Below are 7,780 nucleotides of genomic sequence, written 5' to 3' on the forward strand. Positions count from 1 at the left end.
AATGCTTCATTCATAACAATGGTAAGAATCATCTAACTGCATTCGATGTTGAATCGGGTGAAGGATTGTTCTTAGGATATTCATCTTTTAGCAAAGCATATAAAATCTTTAATAAACATACGCTCAATAACGAAGAATCTATGCATGTTGTGTTTGCAGGCATGCGCCCTACTTAAAATATAACATTTTAAAAATGATCTTAAATATTTGATAATAAAAATAGTGCAGTTTAAAATAACCAAGCTCATTCAAAATCTACGTAAAAATAAATGAATAACATCCTAAAATCATCAACGTATAAAAATTTGCATATCCTCTCAATCTCATAAATCATAATACAGAAAACATGTGGTCCAAGGTATAAACGTGTCATATAAGCTCAAACGTGTCAAAGCGTAACTCATCATGTCATCATACACGTATAAATTTTCTTTTTAATTGAATTCAGTTCATTAGTTTTGACTTTCGTATCAGCTCTATCGTATCTACTCTATTCAATGGATCCATCTATGTATAACCACGGTACCGGGAGACGGAGACATCAGCGACAGCATTACCCATCCACTGAGCATTGGTCTCAGCTCATCATATCTCATATCATCGTATACATATACATCGTTAGCCATAACCAATTCTCATCCTTCAAAAACATCATCATATTCACCACTTAATAAAAACATGCAAATACGTAACTTTTTCCTTAAAACCAAGCATGCACCGTATTTATCATAATTTCACAAAAATCATAAACATGATGCACAAAAGTTTAAAACATGATAAAATTTGCTCAGGGCGCTGCCAGGACCAAAATCTCACCCCGGGTGCAAAATGATCATTTTGTCCCTAGAAACCCAAAATTTAACGTTTTACCCCTGGACCTAAAAAATTTGACCCGAAGCTTACCAAACTCCTTAAAATGTCCCAAAACATAATTATAAGCATTCTTAGATGTAAACTCGAGCTCAATACAAAACTTAATCATTTCGTTTTAAAACTTGGATCGGAGTCCCGGTTTTAACCCGAAATGAACCGAAACTTAACCAACTTTTTACCACACATTATAGACCTTTAAAAGTCCCTAAAGATCTAAAAACCAGACCCCTTAAAACCTACAAACAGCCCTCACAAGCTGCTGGACAATTCATCACATTCCATTCCCTATGTCCCTTACTTAGCCACCTTCCATAATTGCGACTCTCGCCTACAACCGATGGGACCAGCCACGACTCAGCCTTACTTAGACCACCCTAGCACCCCTCTGGACCCCTTGAGCCCACGGCCCCAGCCCCATGCAGCCAATACAATGGACACGATCGCTAGGACCCCAAGGAAGCACCTCCCGATGCCCGTACGATTTAGTGCCTCCAAACAACACTTAAGCCCGGAATCAGCGGCGTGCGACCACCCTCGGCCATTACTCACCCACCAGGGTCTGGTCCATGGCTTGGGATGGCTCAACACAGCACCGGCCTCACTCCAACCCAGCAACTATACCAAAACCCATCCTATCCCAAACAAAAGTACAGGGCCACTTAGTCTCCTACACCGAAACTCTACACCAGCCATAAGACATATTCTCCACATCTTAAACAATCTTAGATCGTCCAAAAACAGCAGCCCCTTGCAATCATACAAGAAAACATGAGATGGAGTTAAAATAAGACAAGGTTTTTATGTCAAACTCAATCAAAAGTGCAAGCATGATGTAGATCATATCATTCTCATAAAAATACATTAAAATTAGCATATATATGATGTGTGAGATGAGGAAATGAAAATAAAAGTGTGCCTTGATGTAATTTACTCAAGAAGATCGAATAAACGAGCGTTGGGGAATTGTCGGAGGAACTTTTCTTGAAGGATATGGCTATGGCCGAATTTTTTCTGCACTTTGCTGCTGAAATGCACGTAAATCTGCTGAAGGGGAGAGGGTTGGACTGCTGATGGGTTGGGAAATAGGTTTAGGGTATGTTTTGGGGTTAATTAAATAAATAAAAATTAAGCTAATAGGCCCTTGCTTTAATTTAAAAAGGATTAAAAGAGTTTTGAGTCCAATAAGCTCAAAAATAGCCCATCAAGTCCAAACATACTCCAGAAAACTATTTCATTTAGGTAAGTTTTTGAAAAGATTATCTGATCCCTCAAAAAGTCATTTGTTTCGATAAAATTTGCGTAAATGGCCTTTGAAACCTCAAAAAGTCCTTTGTTTCTATCTTCACTTGGAGTCGTTAAATGGCCTTGTTAAGCTTGTCTTCTCGATCCTTAGCTGCCAAAAACCTCCCTTGGGTTGTTTCCAACTCTCCTTTTGTGACGTTGTGTTGACGTTCTGCTTCTAGGTGGTAAGCAGCATAGCGTATAACATCATCACACAATCCTTTCTTTTCTTCTCTAGCCTAATGAATTTCTTCTATCATGCATACATTTTTTCCGTCTGACTGGTAGTTATCTCTCTCTAGTTTGGCATTCCTTACTTTCAATGCCTAAGATTCCACATCCTTGGCCTTGAGTTGTTCTTGAAGTGCGCAGATAATCGCTTGGGCATCCATATTCTATATCTAGAAAGGGCGGAAAAATTTTTAACTTATAGTTTTATGCAATAGGCTCAAATTTTAAAAAAAAAAAATTACTTTAATATATGATAAAAAAAATTATTTAAAAGGAAAGACTACACTTTATTTCTTTTCATGACATTTTTATTACAATCGGAATGCTCGTCTAGCCTAATCTATCACTTCTTCATCATCACTGTCTTCATCCACTATATCAATGGGTGCTTCTTCCTCTTCTTCCATGTTTTCTACGACGAGATGCAGATAATTGTTCTGTTGTTGTAGCCGATCCATCATGCCATGAATTTTGGCAATGTAACGTTCTTGCTTACTAGTAAGATCTTCATGCTGGTGACGAACGTGTTTAGCAAGTTCTTTCTCAGTCTCTATCCTTTCCATCAACTCGTGGTTTAGGGCGACTAGTCATATCACATGAGATGAACTATGCGGGTTAAGGTTGAGCTGGCTTTCTGATCGATCAAGGAGATGGGTGAGGCGGTGTACATCAGTTTGAAGTAGGGTTTTGGCTTCCATGAGCTCCTGTTTTTCTCTTGTTTCTCCCTAGCTAGTTGAGACTTTAGGGTAGCAATCTCACATGTTTGGTTGTCGATGGTATGTTGACGCATGCGAAGAGCGGTTTGAGCACGAGTACGAGGGGCAGCCATTTCTTAGAGAAATCGAATGAGAAGATTTAGAAACAAAGTAAAGGAAATAAAAATTACAACATCAGACAAGTAAAATAATTGGATCGAAAAAAATCTTTCATTGGATTTTTCAGAAGTGGAAAGAAGTGGTAGTTTCCATAGATTGAAAGTAGTGACAAGAGTGAGTTTCGAGATTCTATGTGGAAAAATAAGCCATCCAACTATGGAGAAAGTTTGAATTTGAGGATTTAAACAAACGGAGATGAGTATGATGTATCATAATGATTTGACTAGAAAGGCATGGGCATTTTCCAAAATTTGACTTCGCCAAATTTTGTCCGTCAAACTCCCAGTCGGATTATGAACCTGGCGGCTCTGATACAACTTACATGTCACGCCCTGAGACCGAGGCGTAGGTGACATCCGGAATTGTTAATCGAGTAACAATAAGTCTCGTAGCAAATAGCCAAATACCAATCTATTTCATAACATTCTATTGTCTTTATATGAGAGAAAAAATACAGAGTTTGCGGAATCGAAAGAAAAGTACAAAAATTTACTAAAGAAAGACAAAGGAACACTAATAGGCTCGAACATCCAGTGGTTGAACTCTTTCCTTCAGATTCTTTACCAGCCCCAGAATAGTTTCTGCTCCCTTTCTTCCGCATATTCTTCTTTCTCATCTGGAGATGGACGTAAGGAGGGTGAGCAGTTTTGGGAACACTCAGCAAGTGGGGCCGATTGAATATAAGAAAACATTTGATACATAGCATTTTAAAACCACCTTTTTTTACGTAACATAATATATCAGAGTTGGATGAACATATATCAGACATAGAATAAATCAGAACTTCAGATCAGAACATTTCAGAACGGAACTTATCAGATCTTATCAGACAAACACATTATAATGATCATTGGATATCCTTGATATTGGGCTCCCTCTGGGTGGGGCCTTTTCCCTCTTCCGGGCTCCCTCTGGGGCCTTCTCCCATAAACAGACTCCCTCTGAAGTCTTTTCCCTCACATGTTTCCCGATGCACCATTATCGGATTCAAACTTATAACTTATCATTCAAAGACGGAGTGGTTCGAACAGAAGGACACAAATATAGAACGAAACAGATGAGCATAAATAAACAACGGACGGAACAAAATGATTCGAAGCAACTTAGTGATTTTCGAAATCAACAATTGCACACAACATGCAGTAGATGATCGAATTTTAAAACATATATAACTTTAAAACATATAAACCCACTTACCCTTGGTTCAAAAACGTGGCTCGAACTTGCTTGCTAATCGGACGAAGCCTTGGTCGAAACTTGGGCAGCACTTTGTCAAATTTTTGAGTAGAGTGTTGAGTCATTTCAGCAGCACTTCGACGTGTTTTGTTGTGGCTTGAAACATCCGTACGAAGCCTCCTTTTCTTCCTTGCCTTGGCCGAAATATTGGAGAGAATTGAGGGGAGATTTGAGTGTGTTGTTTGCTACAACACATGGGGTATCTATAGGTGAAAAAATGACTCTTCTCCTACCCCCATTCAACTGTCCATGTGACCTTCCAAATGCCCAAGGATGATGGTCCAAGTGACCTCCACATGGTCAAAGTTTTATCCAAAACCAAAGCTCAGTTTGGTGTGCACTCAATGGTCATTTCTTACACATTGATTATGTCCAACTTTTAGCTCCTTTCATGATTATATTTTTGTCTCTTTTAGGACAAACATCAATTAGCTCCCATGAGCTAAGGGTTTAAGCTCACGAGGTAGAGGTTTTCTTCTAAGAATGAATGAGCTTCCTTGAGCTGAGGATTTTAGCTTGTGAGCTGAGTATTTCTTCAATGAGCTTCCTTGAGCTGGGGATTTCCTCTTCCGAGCGACTTCCCTTCAATTCGCATGGTTTTGCATTGCTTCGATTTCCTCTTGAGCTACTTTCCGAGCTTTTCGAGGTGATTTGATCTGAAAATCCGCATCCTCACATATAATACATTAAAAGCTGGAACGAAAACAAAAAAAAAAAAAAATTAAGAATGACATTCGAATGCAATGATCTATCGAACGTGGTCTCTGGTTCCAACATTTGTGTTCACTCATTACGATTTAGCTCAAAAAAATTTAAAAACAATGAATGAAAATAGCGATATATTGAGGGAAAAAAACGTAGAGAGCAAGAAAATGTATGTCAGTTGATTCATTTTTGGGAGCCAGTGTCAATGTTGTCAGTGTCGATGTTTATATTGTATGTAAGTATGAATGCAATTTTACATTCTATCAGATTTAGAAAATGCATTAATATCAATTATCAACCTTGAGTGGCTGTTTCCATGTTCTCTCCCCAATTAAGTCTGCTCAAATAATTGAGGGACCATTAAAGAAGCACCGTGATGATCCAGACTACATGTGCTTAAATGCGCCATTCAACATCGTCACCCATGTTTTTTCGTTAGCTGTATTTTGCAATGATTCTTGTAAAATTTCCTAGGTTCTTCATCCAGGAACATCATGGTATGGACTACTTCTCTGCATAATCTCGCATGTTATACAGAATGGCCTACAAAACAGTGTGATCACACAAAAACATCAACTCCTGCGGCATTGCGAATGAGTTGCCAGGGAGCCGATGATGCGCAAATGAAAAATAAATAAATTAATTCTTATTTCTTCCAAGATACAAGAATGTGTAAACAATTCAACAGTAGTGTTTATTCGCGTCGATCCCAATCTCCTGATTCACCAAGCTTGATCCTCCGGCGTGGTCGTTTCCTCCTGGATGCCTCCCAATCAAATTTAAGCTTATTGCATCAAAGACAGGAGTGCTTGCTTGACAACTTTGCGGACTCACGTAGCAAGCACACTGGAAATGACTGATTATGACATGTAACCCGGACTGACTCTGCAGATCTGTAAATACAAGAATGAAGACTACTCTATTTGATTGAGCTATTGTGCAATGTTTTGCCCCTGCGAAGTCTACAATATTGTCACTCCAGCGGCTGCGGCTGCGGCTGAGGCATGCTCGAGTCTAATCTTTGCCGGTACGATCTGGTAATAAAGATACAACAATCAGCTCTTCTGCTTATGGCCACATTTAAAAATATCGGAAGAGCAAGAACATGAAAACAGAACAACTCAAGCAAATCGATGCTATCGAAAAAACCAACTGAACTCTAATGTTTAAATAAAAATTCCAAAAGGAAAGTAGGAATCTAACACAAGCATCCACATTATTGACGGATGGGGAAAGATTCAATCTTTTTTTGCATCTTTTAAGCAAAAAGTGTAACTGGCACCAATCCAGATCATTAGTCAGCTCCAGTGATATTAAATGAAATGAACACCCCGCATTGCAAAAGATATTCGTTATTTAGATATTCTTGCTCATAACAAGAAAACCCAGAATCTAAGAAATAGAAAATCCCCCAAAATTTATAAAGAAAGGGGACAACCAATAGAAAGAGAATTTGAATAAATTTGAAGGGAAAATCGAATATTAGACCTTTGAAACAGTCTCCTCGAGATCCGGCGCCGAAACAGGCAAACAATCCCTTGGAGTTTCAAAAGAAGACAGTGAAAACTGCTTCGAAACAACACCCACATCAAAGTAAATCAACCCGGAGCTGGGAATATCGACCCGGATTTCGATCACCGGGAACCACAAAAACAAATCCTGTACCGAAATACCCGACAACTCATTGATCTTCCCGTCACTCAGCGTGCCTGTTACATTCATATCGTAGCGCAATTCACTCTCGAACTTGGCATAGCACGCTTGATCCAAGTGAACCTCAAATTTCCCAGAATCTTCGAAACTGAAATTGCTTATGCCCTTAGGCAGCAATCCAATGGGCAGCCCGTAAAGCTTGAGAACTTCGTAAATGGATGTTTCTGATTCATTAGGAGCTGCTTCTGATAGTAACGATAGACATACGAAAAGGACCGTCAGTGGGATGAAGAAATGGCGTAAAGGGAGCATCTTTTTAGAAGCAGTTCTCGAAAGTTATGGGCATGGAAAACTTCCCGGGCTCAGGGTCCAAGGAGAGATTCGGGGTCAGGATGGAGAAGAAGAGGGGAGAAGATGAATTATTGGTGACGAAAATGGGGTCCATGCTTTTGGGGTCTTCATTTCCACATTGGACAAGATAATTGGTTGGCAAGGGTAAAGTTGGGATTTCGTGCTCGACAAAATATTTTGTCCACGTGTCAGCTATTGATTGTGTGTAGCAAGTTCCACGATCGGATTTATTCATACGAAAGATCACAAAAATTTTTTTTTGTAATACAATGTGAAAAATTAATTGTATCCTAATAAAAGTTGAAACAATCGATGAAGAGTTGAGGTAAGTAATATCCACGTGGTTGCGTCGACCAAGTGGATATATGAATGAAAATTCAGGGATGATTCCGAGATTGATTCGACCAAATAAACAAATTTGTTTGAGTTACTCTAAGAGCTTATAAGGAATTATTTTAAAATAAGTGACCTTAGTTTGTTAAAACTGAAAGAACCGATCGGATCGAAAAATTCGGTTTAAATGGTTCGATTTTATCGGTTTTTCAGCCGGTTACGCCTTCAAAATTAAAAAAATT

The 7,780-nt window shown here is 38.9% G+C and overlaps 1 long non-coding RNA gene across 1 annotated transcript; it reads right to left on the bottom strand.

Moving 5' to 3' along the window:
- Positions 1–5,701: 5,701 nt before the first annotated feature.
- LOC142529880 (uncharacterized) lies at positions 5,702–7,302 on the bottom strand. Its single transcript, XR_012815976.1, has 2 exons — positions 6,690–7,302; positions 5,702–6,235 (listed from the first exon to the last, which is right to left on the bottom strand). It is a non-coding gene; the product is annotated as an uncharacterized LOC142529880 (long non-coding RNA).
- Between the last annotated feature and the right edge of the window lie 478 nt (positions 7,303–7,780).

This window comes from Primulina tabacum, chromosome 16 (assembly GCF_025594145.1).
Source record: "Primulina tabacum isolate GXHZ01 chromosome 16, ASM2559414v2, whole genome shotgun sequence".
NCBI lineage: Eukaryota > Viridiplantae > Streptophyta > Magnoliopsida > Lamiales > Gesneriaceae > Primulina > Primulina tabacum.